Genomic DNA, 14003 nt, shown 5'->3' with positions numbered 1-14003 from the left:
ATACTAGGGCAGAGAGAATGCTGCCATGTTGCCAATGCTAGTGTTGCTGTGGCAACAGTAAGATAAAAGAGGAAAATGGGATGGGTGACAGAGCTGTCCTCTCCTCCTCTCCCTCCTCCTCCTCTAAGGACCTGTGGTGGGGGCTGCTGGTTCTGGACACCTGGGGGGGGTCACCCAGAGGACACCCCTCACATGGGCAGAGGCTCACATGGAGTCCTACCTTCAAGGTGGGAGAATCATTCATTACAGTGAGCATGGCTGCTCTAACTCTGCCTCCCCTTTATCACCACTTGGAGAAGAAATGAGAGAAGGGGATGGGGCAGGGAACAGGGGCAAGACTAAAAAGTTCCCTAAAATCTTTTAAGGAAGTTTAGAGCTATAAACCATAAGAAAACAGAAAAAGACAATTTAATGAAATCAGGAAAAAATACACAAATAAAAGAGAACTTTACCATAAAGATACACTAAAACAAACCAAAGAGAATCCTAGAATGGAAGAGTACAGTGAATGAACTGAAAGATGGAAGAGAAAGCAAAAGAAAGCAACAGAAATGCATCCATTACAGTAGAATGGATCAAGCAGAAAATAGCATGTGTAATGTAGAGGATAGGACCTTTGAAATAACTAGCAGAGGAAAATATAGAGGAGTGAGAATAGCCAGTGTGATATATGGAATATCATCAAGAGAAACAGTGAACTATTGCAGTCCCAGGAAGGGAAGAGAGAGAGAAGGAAGAGAAAGCTTATTTAAAGAAATAATGGCTAATGACTTTCCAAATCTGGGGAGAGTTTTGGACATCCAATTTCATGAAGCTCATAGGTCTCCAAGCAAATCTAGTGAGAATTTTTCCAGGACACTCTTAATAGAGCTGTCAAAGTCAAAGCCAAAGCAAGATTCTTAAAATTATCAAGAAGAAGCATACAACTTACACGAGAACTCATATAATGCTATCAGCAACTTTTCAGCAGCAGAAACATCAGAAGCTGGGAGAGAATAGGATGATATATTCAATATGCTGAAAGGAAAAAAAAAAACTGCCAACCCTGGATTCTTATCTGGTAAAGTGGACCCTTAGAAATAAAGAAGAGATGAAGACTCGCCCAAACAAACAAAAGCTGGGAAATTTCATCATGCAGGCAAGGCTAGACTTGCCTTGATTGGGCTTCTCAGGTGGTGCTAGTGGTAAAAAAAAAAAAAAAAAAAAAAACCAAAAAAACCTGTCTGCTAATGCAAGAGACATAAGAGAAGTGGGTCCGATTCCTGTATTGGGAAGATCCCTTGGAGGAAGGCATGGTAACCCACTCTGGTATTCTTGCCTGGAGAATCCCATGGACAGAGGAAGCTGGTGAGCTACAGTCAATAGAGTCGTGCAGGAGTCAGACATGACTGAAGCAACTTAGCACACATAAAGAGTTGCCTTACAAAAAGTGCTGAAAGGAATTCTTCAGAATGAAATGAAAGGATGATAATTAGCAGCATGAAAACATATGGAAACACACACAACACACTAGTGAAGGTAAATACATAGTCAAATTCAGCATACTCTAATACTATAATATAGTAGTATGGTGGTTTAGTTGCTAAATCATGTCTTACTCTTGTGACCCCATGGACTGTAGCCCACCAGGCTCCTTGTCAATGAAATTTCCCGAGCAAGAGTACTGGAGTGGGTTGCTGTTTCCTTCTCCAGGGTATCTTCCTGACCCAAGGATTGAACTTGTGTCTCCTGCACTGCAGTTGGAGGCTTTACCACTGAGCCACCAGGGAAGCCCATATAGTAGTATGTTAACAACTTAAATCTAATGCAAGTATTTCCTGCTTTTCAAAAGCTCCCTTTACAACACTTCATTTTTATGAAAGATCTACACCTGTGTCTATTTTTTTATAAACAAGAGAAATCCAAAGAGATGATTTCTCTTTAATGAAAAAAAAAAGTAATTACTCTTTTTCTTTATGCCATTTCAGCTTTAAAAAGTTTTCATAGTAACATTCTACTTTTTAATAGTAGGGGAAACCTGTACAAAGATTAAAGGAAAAAAATTGTTAAAAATAACTACATCTACTATAATTTCTTAATGAATATACAACATAAAAAGAAGTAAATTGTGAAAATCAAAAACATAAAAAGGGAAAAAATTGGAATTTTTGTCTGTGATCAAAGTTGTTAGCATAAAATAGTTATATCTGTATGATGTTTTGTGTAAGCCTCATGTCAATCACAAAGGATAAGCCTAGAGTCAATACAAAAAAGATAAAGAGAAAGGAATCAAAGATTATCATTAGAGAAAAGCAAGAGAGGAAGAAATGAACAAGAAAATTAGAAAATAGCTAGAAACTAATCAATAAGATGTTATTAGTAAGTCCTTTCCTGACAATACTTGTTCTAAATGCAAATAGATTGAGGTCTCCAGTCCAAAGGATAGGGCGGCTGAACAGATTAAAAAAAAATAAAACAAGAGCCAGCTATATACCACCTGCAAGAGACTCCCTTCTGCTTTAAGTAAACATAGGATCAGAGTCAACGGATGGAAAAAAATATTCCATGCATGTGGCAACCAAACGTTAAACACTTTTTAAGCCATGCATTTTATATGTATATATATATATATTTTTTAATATATATAAATAAATTTTCTGGTCTTTTAAATTTTAATTGATTACCAGATGGTAGGGTTATGAACCATATCTTTTATCATAAAAATATTTTCTAAAGTCATTAAGTTTTTTAAGAAATAGAGCAAATTCAATGCCTGCCGTTGTCAAAGGAAACTCACTTGAAACATAGATATTTTTAAATCATATGAGAATTATACCTTCTTCTAGAATATATAATTATGAACAAAAAATATTAATTATGTACCTCAATAAGATACTTTGAAAACTGTTAATTTTAGGTATAGCTATGAAATGCTAAACCAGATAAGTAGTTTCCAACTTAGACTTAATTATTTCTTTTTTCCCTTCATAAAATAATTGCCTAGAAACAACTGTTTCTCACTGCTGTTCTAAGTAAATGTCTCTGTCAACTCCAATGATAGAATTTCTTTCTCCAATTGAAGGATTCTTAAAATATATAAGTCTAGCTGTGTCTAAGAAATGTGGAAGAGTTTCATTTTAACCTGTGGTTCATTGCAGTATGCAGGTAGCACGTCTGTGCAGTTTTGCCTTCCTCTTTTCCATTATGTATTTCAGAATAAAATAAAAAGCAAAATAAACAGCAAAAGAGTAAACCATATGCTTGTCTTGAGTACCTGAAAGGATTTAAAGAATTGATCTGTCTTATGTAGCTGATCTAAAGGTACAGAATACTAGCAAAGAAGGGGAAATAGGATATCTTCATATGCAATAGCAAATTCTGCATTATGGAGAAAGTAGAATGATTCAGTATATAAGGTGACTTAATAACAGGTACTACAAAATTAGAAATACTGATAAGAATGAGTTGGCATTATTATGTATCAAAGTGAAAGTTGCTCAGTCGTGTCTGACTCTTTGCGACCCCATGGACTATACAGTCCATGGAATTCTCCAGGCCAAAATACTGGAGTGGGTAACCTTTTCCTTCTCCAGGGGATCTTCCCAACCCAGGGATTGAACTCAGGTCTCCCGCGTTGCAGACGGATTCTTTACCAGCTGAGCCACAAGGGAAGCCCAAGAATACTGGAATGGGTATGTATCAGGAGACTGCCAAATACCCAGACTGCCAAATACCCTAATCCTGCTCTCAACCATTCATTCTTGCTTGTGAGCTACATATGCTAACATATGCAGCATATGTGAAAACATATGCACAAGTATAAAGTCAAAGCCAGCTGAACAAACAGAGTGACAATTAACTGGCCATGACTTTGGTGGCAAATTTCAGTGCAGAATGTCTTTACCTCAATTCTGTAAGCTCAAATAGTGTATAATTACAAATACTGAAATTCTCCTTTATCTAAGTGCAAACTGAAGTCTCAAATTATAAGTCTGAGAGATGGACAAAAAAAAAAAGTATCCATTTTACCTACCCAAGTGTGGAATCAATAAAGAACCATGCACATAAGTCAAGCTGATGGCATTAGTTCTGCAACCAAGTGAATACACTCGAATCCTATGCATTTTTGAAAAAGGGAAGTGGGGTAGTGGCTGATGAGGGGTGCTTGTCCAATTCCTTGTCCCAAGAGTGAGTTTTTGGCTTTTATCTGCTCCTCTTAGAATTGGCCATGTGTTTATTATTCAGGGATTTTCCAAAAGCCAGTGATATATTTGGCTTCTCCAGCCAAGGAGTAAATGAAGGGAAACTGAAAATAGATTATAAATAAAGCAACACTGAATACAAAGAAATAAAAATTTACCAATTACAATAAACACCTAAGACATTTGTACAAAGCATTTAAGAATGGAATCAAGGATACTCTGCCCAAGACTTTGTACCAGACTCATGTGTTTGCATAATTATTCTATCAAAACCTTAAGAAAAACATAATTCTATTTCTATTCAGATTCTTCATCAGAATGCAGAAGGGACGCTTTATTTTTATGTAAATTAAGGACATCATTAATAATAAAAAGTGACATATATGCAAAAGTTAATTTCTAATATAAATACTAGTAACAACTCCTAAAATAAAATTTTAGCAAGTACAATCCATTGGTATATTAAAAGAATAAAACATCAAAACCAAGGCGATCTCATTAAAGGAACTGAAAATAGGTTTCAGTATTGGAAAGTGTATTAGTTTAATCCAAAGACAGAAACCACAATATTTATTCATAATTGTTAAAGATGACATTTGATACATTAAAAAATGGATTCCAAATAATATTTCTTAGAGAAAACTTCTTTTATGTGATAAATTGATAGTATAAAATTTAAACGTCTCTATGCTAAAATTATTTTTAAAAGGCAAAATATTTCCTATATGTAAAATTAATGAAAGAAATATTTTTATTTCCTAGATTGCCTGGAAAATATAACCCAAGAGAAAAATATAATGTGCTAACACTTTATTAAGGGAAGGGGTATAGCTTCAGTAAAGTAGAAGTGAAGGACAGAAGGGAGTGAGGAAGGAAAGGGAGGGAAACAGAAATGGGTGAGATACTAAAGAGATGGCGACTTATTCAAAATTACATTGTATTTAAAGGTCTCGTGTAGTATGTTCAGAGAAGTCATACGAATTACTATGTTTTAGCTGTTTCCTTCAGAGAAGGCAATGGCACCCCACTCCAATACTCTTGCCTGGAAAATCCCATGGACGGAGGAGCCTGGTAGGCTGCAGTCTATGAGGTCGCTAAGCATCGGACACGACTGAGCGACTTCACTTTCACTTTTCCCTTTTATGCACTGGAGACAGAAATGGCAACCCACTCCAGTATTCTTGCCTGGAGAATCCCAGGGGCGGCGGAGCCTGGTGGGCTGGCATCTTTGGAGTCGCACAGAGTCGGACACGACTGAAGTGACTTAGCAGCAGCAGCAGCTGTTTCCTTTCATAAAAAAACTAGTGGTTTGAGATGTTGCCTTAACTATATCTTTAATTTTCGCATCTATTTTCATTAATCTCTATTTTTTATTGTGTTCTACTGATTGGCCTGCCTATTTTTGTGGTACTTGAACACTTATTTACTGATTTAATTGTGCTTGGTTATATTTGTGCTAGTCCATTGATTTTATTCTTCTTTTGAAGAACTCTGTAATTTTTTTATTTTTAATTAAGGGACAATTACAATACTGTGTTGACTTCTGCCATACATAAGATGGATCAGCTGTAGATATACATATGACCCCTTTCTTTTGAGCCTTCCCCCCCCGCCTGTTGGCTCAGAGGTTAAAGCGTCTGCCTCCGATGCGGGAGACCTGGGTTCGATCCTTGGGTTGGGAAGATCCCCTGGAGAAGGAAATGGTACCCCACTCCAGTACTCCTGCCTGGAAAATCCCATGGACGGAAAAGCCTGGTAGGCTACAGTCTGTGGGGTCGCAAAGAGTCGGACATGACTGAGCAACTTCACTTTCCCCCCCTCCCACCCCACCCCACCCCACCCCACCTCCCTCCCTAGCCTACCCCTCTAGGTTGTCACCAAGCCCCTGTTTGAGTATCTTAAATTATATAGCAAATTCCAACTGGTTATTTTACATATGTTAGTGTATATCCCAAAGTTTTTGATCATTTTTTCTAGTATGAATGTTAGTATGCACTGTCTAATTCCTTTTCCTTAAAGTTGTATTCACATTCATTTTGGAGAATAAAGAGGACCTGAGTCTTTATGATATTCTATTTGTCTGAAAGACTCTGGTGAAAATGCTGTGTGACAATTTTCCTCTACTCTCGGTTGTTTAAAAGACAAATCATGTACTCTTAGGATTCTTGTTTAATGATTTTCGATTGGACTTGCCTTGCATGGCACTACACTTACTGAAATCAACTATGAGTTGTTTGGAGCAGCTCTGCTCATTCTGCTTAGATAACAGTATTGGACATATGCTATTGTGTGAATGTTTCTATCCCTCCAAAATTCAGATGTTGAAACTGTAATCCCCAGGCAATGACGTTAGGAAGTGATAAGGCTGTGAGGGTGGATCCCTCATAAATAAGAGCAGTGCCCTTACAAGGCCCAGAAAGCTCCCTCACTTTTTCTATCATGTGAGGGTGTATAAAGTAAATGGCTGTCTATGAAAGGATAGGAGCTTTCACCAGGCAGTCTGTTAGTGACTTGATCTTGTCTTCCCCATCCAGCAGAACAGTGAGATACAGATTTCTGTTATTTATAAGCCACGTAGCCTATTTGTTGTTATTCAGTTTCTAAGTCATGTCTGATTCTTCGTGATCCCATGGAATGCAACATACCAGATTCCCCTGTACTTCACCATCTCCTGGAATTTGCTCAGATTCATGTCAATTGAGTTGGTATTGCTGTCTAACCATCTCATTCTCTGCCAGCGCCTTCTTCTTTTGCCTTCAGTCTTTCCCAGCATCAGGGTCTTTTCCAGTGAGTCGGCTCTTTGTATCGTGTGGCTAAAGTAATGGCTGCAACAAGGCTGTGATCCATGAAGGGGCACCTAGCTTATGATATGCTATTTTATAAGCCCAAACAGACCAACACACCATAATATTCCATTCATGAGCAGTGGCATAAATTGCAATAAGGCAAGTAGAAACATGAAAGATCACTTATCACTTACTTTCTAGGATTGGAACTAGTATACTGTCACTTCCAGATATATGACATTTTCAAAAGCAAGTCATTCAGTTCAGTTCAATTCAGTCACTCAGTCGTGTCTGACTCTTTGCGACCCCATGGACTGCAGCACGCCAGGCCTCCCTGTCCATCACCAACTTCGGGAGTTTACTCAAACTCATGTCCATTGAGTCGGTGATGCCATCCAACCACCTCATCCTCTGTTGTCTCCTTCTCCTTCCAACTTCAATCATTCCCAGCATCAAGGTCTTTTCAAATGAGTCAGTCCTTCATATCAGGTGGCCAAAGTATTGGAGTTTCAGCTTCAGCATCAGTCCTTCCAATGAATATTCAGGACTGATTTCCTTCAGGATGAACTGGTTGGATCTCCTTGCAGCCCAAGGGACTCCCAAGAGTCTTCTCCAACACCACAGTTCAAAAGCATCAATTCTTTGGTGCTCAGCTTTTTTTATAGTCCAACTCTCACATCCACACATGACTACTGGAAAAACCATAGCTTTGACTAGACAGGCCTTTGTTGGCAAAGTAATGTCTCTGCTTTTTAGGTGCTATCTAGGTTTGTCATAACTTTCCTTCCAAGGAATAAGCATCTTCTAATTTCATGGCTGCAATCACCATCTGCAGTGATTTTGAAGCCCCAAAAATTAAAATCAGACACTGTTTCCCCATCTATTTGCCATGAAGCAATGGGACCGGATGCCATGATCTTAGTTTTCTGAATGTTGAGCTTTAAGCCAACTTTTTCACTCTCCTCTTTCACTTTCATTAAGAGGCTCTTTAAAGCAAGTCATAATCAAGCTAGAAGTCAAAGTGTAGTTGAGTACACTATGACCACTTTGAGGCCATGGTGTAAATGCAGGAATAATTGAATATTGGATCAAAACATTCAATATACAACAGTCTGCCTCCTTGATTTCAATTATCCATGTCATTTCTACATGTAAAACACACTCATCTCCATTCCATAGTTACCATATGCCTCATACAATCATGGAATCAAGCTTGAAATCTAAGATACTGTGATTCATTTTGGGTCTAATACAATTTCTCTTCGTCCAAAAGGCATAGGAACTAAAAAAAAGGTATGGGTACTATACATACTGTACATAAAATGGTATACAGGGAAATATTACACATACGATATACGCTCTCATTTTAAAAAAGGAACAATCTGAAACTCATAACAGTTACCACTCTATTAATTTTCAAACACTAGGCAAATGTTACCAAGTACCCAGACTCATGGGTAGTGGATATTATTTGCTTAGGCATTTAATTCTGATTAAACTAGGATTGTTTCCCAGATCCATATGCTGGAAAAATCTTCCTTTTCTACCATCTTACATGGACACTTCTTAAGAATGCACTGATGTGTGTGTGTGTGTGTGTGTATTAGTGGATCTCATTATCCCCTAATTCCTGATAGTTGAAATTTTGGGTCCCAGGCCAAGAATTTTTATTTTGGAGGTCTAGACTGATAGTGGTTTGCTTATAAAATTCTCTGTGAAAACTTCATAAGTTTTTGTGTGTCTGAGCATACCCAGGTCTGTGCCAAAAGCCACATTCACAATTTTTTTAATGTGTCTTTTTGTTGAACTCTATTATTAGTGCTCTGATAATATTATGCTGCTTTGGGACTTAATGTTTTTTGGGGGGTCTGTTGCCTCTGTAAAAGAAGATAAAGTTCATTCTTATTAAACTGGTGTCTATTCAGACTATGTTCCTATCATAGTGTTCATAGAGGGGGAGAAAGATATGTGGTCAAAGTAAATTACTAGGCCAATCACAATGTTAAAGTAGTGGAAAAGAACCTTACATTCGTGATGATAGTATTGTATAGACAGGAACTCAATGAAAGCTAAAGAATTGGTGTCAATAATTGCATAAATCATAAAATCCCCCCCAAATGTGGTAAATTTCTGATTTGTTCAATTATTCGGAGTCTTTTGCAAGTTTGTTAAAATTTTATTTTAAAATATATTATACTTTTCTTTTTGGTTTTAGCTGTAGATATTTTAACTTCTTGTTGCTATTATAACTGGAGTTTCTTTTGCTCTCTTCTACCCATTTTTGTATAAATGAAAGTATTTGGTTTTTAATATTAATGTAACTCATCCTGCCCTTTATACTACCTTAAGAAGTTCCTCTTCTGCTAGTAATTTTCAGTTTGTTGTCTTGGTGTTTACAATCATATCTTTTCTATGGAGGTTATTCTCTGGTAGACATTAATACGTGAGACAGTGATCCTCAGACTTTATGCCAACTCCTATTGGATCAGTTCTCCAAATGTCCTTGGGCTCGGCATCCCAGTGCTACTCATTTCATGCTGTTGGCCCCATAGTCAAATCACTTTCCAATATTTATGGATGCAAGTATGCTGTTACTTTTATGTGTCAACCTTACTGGGACATGGCATGCCGAGATATTTGGTAAATATATGTCTGGATGAGAGTAACATTTGAATCATTTGACTTAGTAAAGCAAATTGCCATCCTCAGTGTGGAGGAAAGAATAATTCGTTCTCTCTGCCTGTCTTTGAGCTGAGACATTGGTCTTATCCTGCCTTTGAACTCAGACAAAAATGTACAGCTTTGATTCTCTTGGTACTCGGGCCTTCAAACTCTAACTGGAACTATACTATGGCCTCTCCCAGATCTTCAGCTTACAACTGCAGATCTTTAGAATTTTCAGTCTCTATAACCATGTGAGTTAAATCTCTATAACAAATATCTATATCTATATATATATAATATTATGTATATCAATCACTAATATACGTACATGTCATTAATATATATGTACATATAATATATATATATAAGATTATGTAATGATAAGTTAATTGTGCAATCTGAAAAAAACAAGGGAGAAAAGTTAAGAGTTATGCACTAATCTTAAAACCAAACATTCTCTAATGTTAGTACAGGCCCAATAGTTTAAATGTCCAACAATGGAAAGATACAGTGATATACAAATGTTGTAGACATTTAAAATTAGAAAATCATGTGAAACACTTCCAATTAGGTAAATATTTAGACAAAAGTAACCATAGATTAATACCATAAACACTTTAGACATAACTTTTAAGGTAATAAAAGGTATCAGAAAGATAATGTCCTTCATTATGCATCCTAAGATAATGTTTAAAGATAGGAATCATACCTGTAGAAAGCATAAAAAGAATAGTATGAAAAGCTGGCATTCCTCATCAGAATGCCTCAGTGTTTGCTAGTCATTGATGTTTCTTGTACAACAATATCAGGCACTGTGTCCTAGATAATAATGCACTGAAATCTTTCACAGATGCCAAATATTAATAAGTATTCAAAATTATTTTCCCTCAACTAACTGTGTATAATACTGTGGAGATGTCTGCCAAGGATTTGTCTAGCTTTGACATGCCTTACTAAGATTAAGAGACAAGACTTTAAAATGAATTTAAAAATTTCCTCCCTGGAATCTAATAGAAAGGGATAAGGACTCAAATTGAAACTTCAGTGACAGGGTTGAAGGATGGCCAAATAAACAAAGACAGCATTGTCACTCTTTATAAAAGTCACGAAATATACCAGAAAATAATGATTTCAACACAGTTATTACTGACTTGTTTAGTGTTTTTGAGATTGAAGTCCATCATTGTGTTCATAAAAAGTCTTATCATTTGGAATTTTGTATCTCAACAAAATCCATTGAAAATACTTGTTTTAGAAATGTGAGCCAATTAAGTTTTAAATGATGATCATTTAATGATTGGAAGTAATAACGTTTAATTTTCAATTAAATGTTAATTTTTTGATGGAGATATAGCAAGCCCATTCACTGTCACTCAAGCATTCCCCAAACCCTCAAATTATGCAGCGAAGATGCCAGATATAAAAATTGTTGCTGACTGAATTGGAGAGATTTCTTTCACATTATACAAGAAATATGAAAATAAAAATTGTACAACAGGGTTGATGCTTACTTAATTCATAGGTAACATTATTTTCTTTGGATTATTCATAATATTAATTTTATTTGGTTTTAGTTGTGAAATTAAATCAGAACAAAATTAAAACTTTTAAAAATTTAAAACCATTTCTGTGTATTATAAAATATATTTAAATTATCTTATAGATTTAAATCCAAAACATCTATTTCTGCTTTATTGACTATGCCAAAGCCTTTGACTGTGTGGATCACAACAAACTGTGGAAAATTCTGAAAGAGATGGGAATACCAGACCACCTGACCTGTCTCTTGAGAAATCTGTATGCAAGTCAGGAAGCAACAGTTAGAACTGAACATGGAACAACAGACTGGTTCCAAATAGGAAAAGGAGTACGTCAAAGCTGTACATTGTCACCCTGCTTATTTAACTTATACGCGGAGTACATCATGAGAAACACTAGGCTGGAAGAAGCACAAGCTGGAATCAAGATTGCTGGGAGAAATATCAATAACCTCAGATATGCAGATGACACCACCTTTATGGCAGAAAGTGAAGAGGAACTAAACAGCCTCTTGATAAAAGTGAAAGAGGAGAGTGAAAAAGTTGGCTTAAAGCTCAACATTCAGAAAACTAAGATCATGGCATCTGGTCCCATCACTTCATGGGAAGTAGATGGGGAAACAATGAAAACAGTGTCAGACTTTATTTTTTTGGGCTCCAAAATCACTGAAGATGGTGATTGCAGCCATGAAATTAAAAGACGCTTACTCCTTGGAAGGAAAGCCATGACCAACCTAGATAGCATATTAAAAAGCAGACACATTATTTTGCCAACAACGGTACATCTAGTCAAGGCTATGGTTTTACCGGTAGTCAGGTATGGATGTGAGAGTTGGACTGTGAAGAAACCTGAGCGTTAAAGAATTGCTGCTTTTGAACTGTGGTGTTGGAGGAGACTCTTGAGAGTCCCTTGGACTGCAAGGAGATCCAACCAGTCCATTCTAAAGGAGATCAGTCCAGGGTGTTCATTGGAAGGACTGATGTTGAAGCTGAAACTCCAATACTTTGGCCACCTCATGCAAAGAGTTGACTCATTGGAAAAGACCCTGATGCTGGGAAGGATTGGGGGCAGGTGAAGAAGGGGACGACAGAGGATGAGATGGCTGGATGGCATCACCAACTCGATGGACATGGGTTTGGGTAAACTCCGGGAGTTGGTGATGGACAGGGAGGCCTGGAGTGCTGCGATTCATGTGTTTGCAAAGAGTCGGACACGACTGAGTAACTGAACTGAATTGAAAGTTGATTAAAATTTATTTTTTTAACTTGAGAGAAAAAAATAGATAAAACATTATATCTTTATGTTTCATTAAATTTCTGGGTAAAGGTTTATCCCAGTCAAGAATACAAGCCTGTAAGTGCAAGAATAAAAGAAAAAGATGAGTTTAATGAGAGTATTCTCTAAAGTCAAATGAAAAAAAATTGTTTCCTTACTTTTAATATTTATTTCTTTGAAAAATTCCATTTATTAATGGCAGACTTATTTATTAAAAACCTTAATTAATGTATTGTTTTCCTGCTAAATAAGATCCTTGAGGAGAAAATGGGAGTGACTAATCTTAGCCAAAAGTGCCATTTGTGTATAATGATGTGATTCATGGATACTTATTGTTGTTGTCCAGTCGCTCAGGCATGTCCAACTGTTTGCGACCCCATGGACTGCAGTATGCCAGGCTTCCCTGTGTTTCACCATCTCCTGGAGCTTACTCAAAACTCATGTCCACTGAGTCAGTGTTGCAATCCAACCATCTCACCCTCTGACATCTCCTTCTCCTTCTGCCTTCAATCTTTCCCAGCATCAGGATCTTTCCCGATGATTGAGCCAATGTTGTTCGCATCATGTTGCCAAATTACTGGAGCTTCAGCTTCAACCTCAGTTCTTCCAGTGAATATTCAGTATTGATTTCCCTTACGACTGACTGGTTTGATCTCCTTGCAGTCTAAGGGACTCTCAAGAGTCTTCTCCAACACCATAGTTGGAAAGCATGAATTCTTTGGTGCTCAGCGTTCTTTATGGTCCAACTCTCACACCCATACGTGACTACTGGAAAAGTCATAGCTTTGACTATACAGACCTTTGTTGGCAGTTTTAGTATCCTGTCTAGGTTTGTCATAAATTTTCTTCCAAGGAGCGAGCGTCTTTTGATTTCATGGCTGCAGTCACCATCTGCAGTGATTTTGGAGCCCCCCCCCAAAAAAAAATAAAGTCAGCCACTGTTTCCATTGTTTCCCCATCGATTTGCGATGAAGTGATGGGACTGGATGCCATGATTTTAGTTTTCTGAATGTTGAGTTTTAACCCAACTTTTTCACTCTCCTCTTTCACTTTCATCAAGAGGCTCTTTAGTTCTTCACTTTCTGCCATAAGGGCTGTGTTATCTGCATATCTGAGGTTATTGCTATCTCTCCCTGCAATGTTGATTCTGGCTTGTGCTTCATCCAGCCCAGCATTTCACATGATATACTCTGCATATAGGTTAAATAAGCAGGGTGACAATATACAACCTTGACTTACTCTTTCCCAATTTGGAACCAGTCTGTTGTTCCATTTCTGGTTCTAACTGTTGCTTCTTGACCTGCATACAGGAGGCAAGTAGGCAATCTTGTATTCCCATCTCTTTAAGAATTTTCCACAGTTTGTTGTGATCCACACAGTCAAAGGTTTTAGCATAGTCAACGAAGCAGAAGTAGTTTTTCTGGAATTATCTAGTTTTTCTGTGATCCACCAGATGTTGGTAATTTAACCTCTGGTTCCTCCACCTTTTCCGAATCCAGTTGTGTAATCTCAAAGTTCTTGGTTCATATACTGTTGAAGCCTAGCTTAAACGATTTTG

This window comes from Giraffa tippelskirchi, chromosome 1 (assembly GCF_054371585.1).
Source record: "Giraffa tippelskirchi isolate mGirTip1 chromosome 1, T2T-mGirTip1v1.2.pri, whole genome shotgun sequence".
In the NCBI taxonomy this organism is placed as follows: Eukaryota; Metazoa; Chordata; class Mammalia; order Artiodactyla; family Giraffidae; genus Giraffa; species Giraffa tippelskirchi.
The sequence above is the reverse complement of the archived record's forward strand: the minus strand, read 5'-3'. Positions refer to the sequence as shown.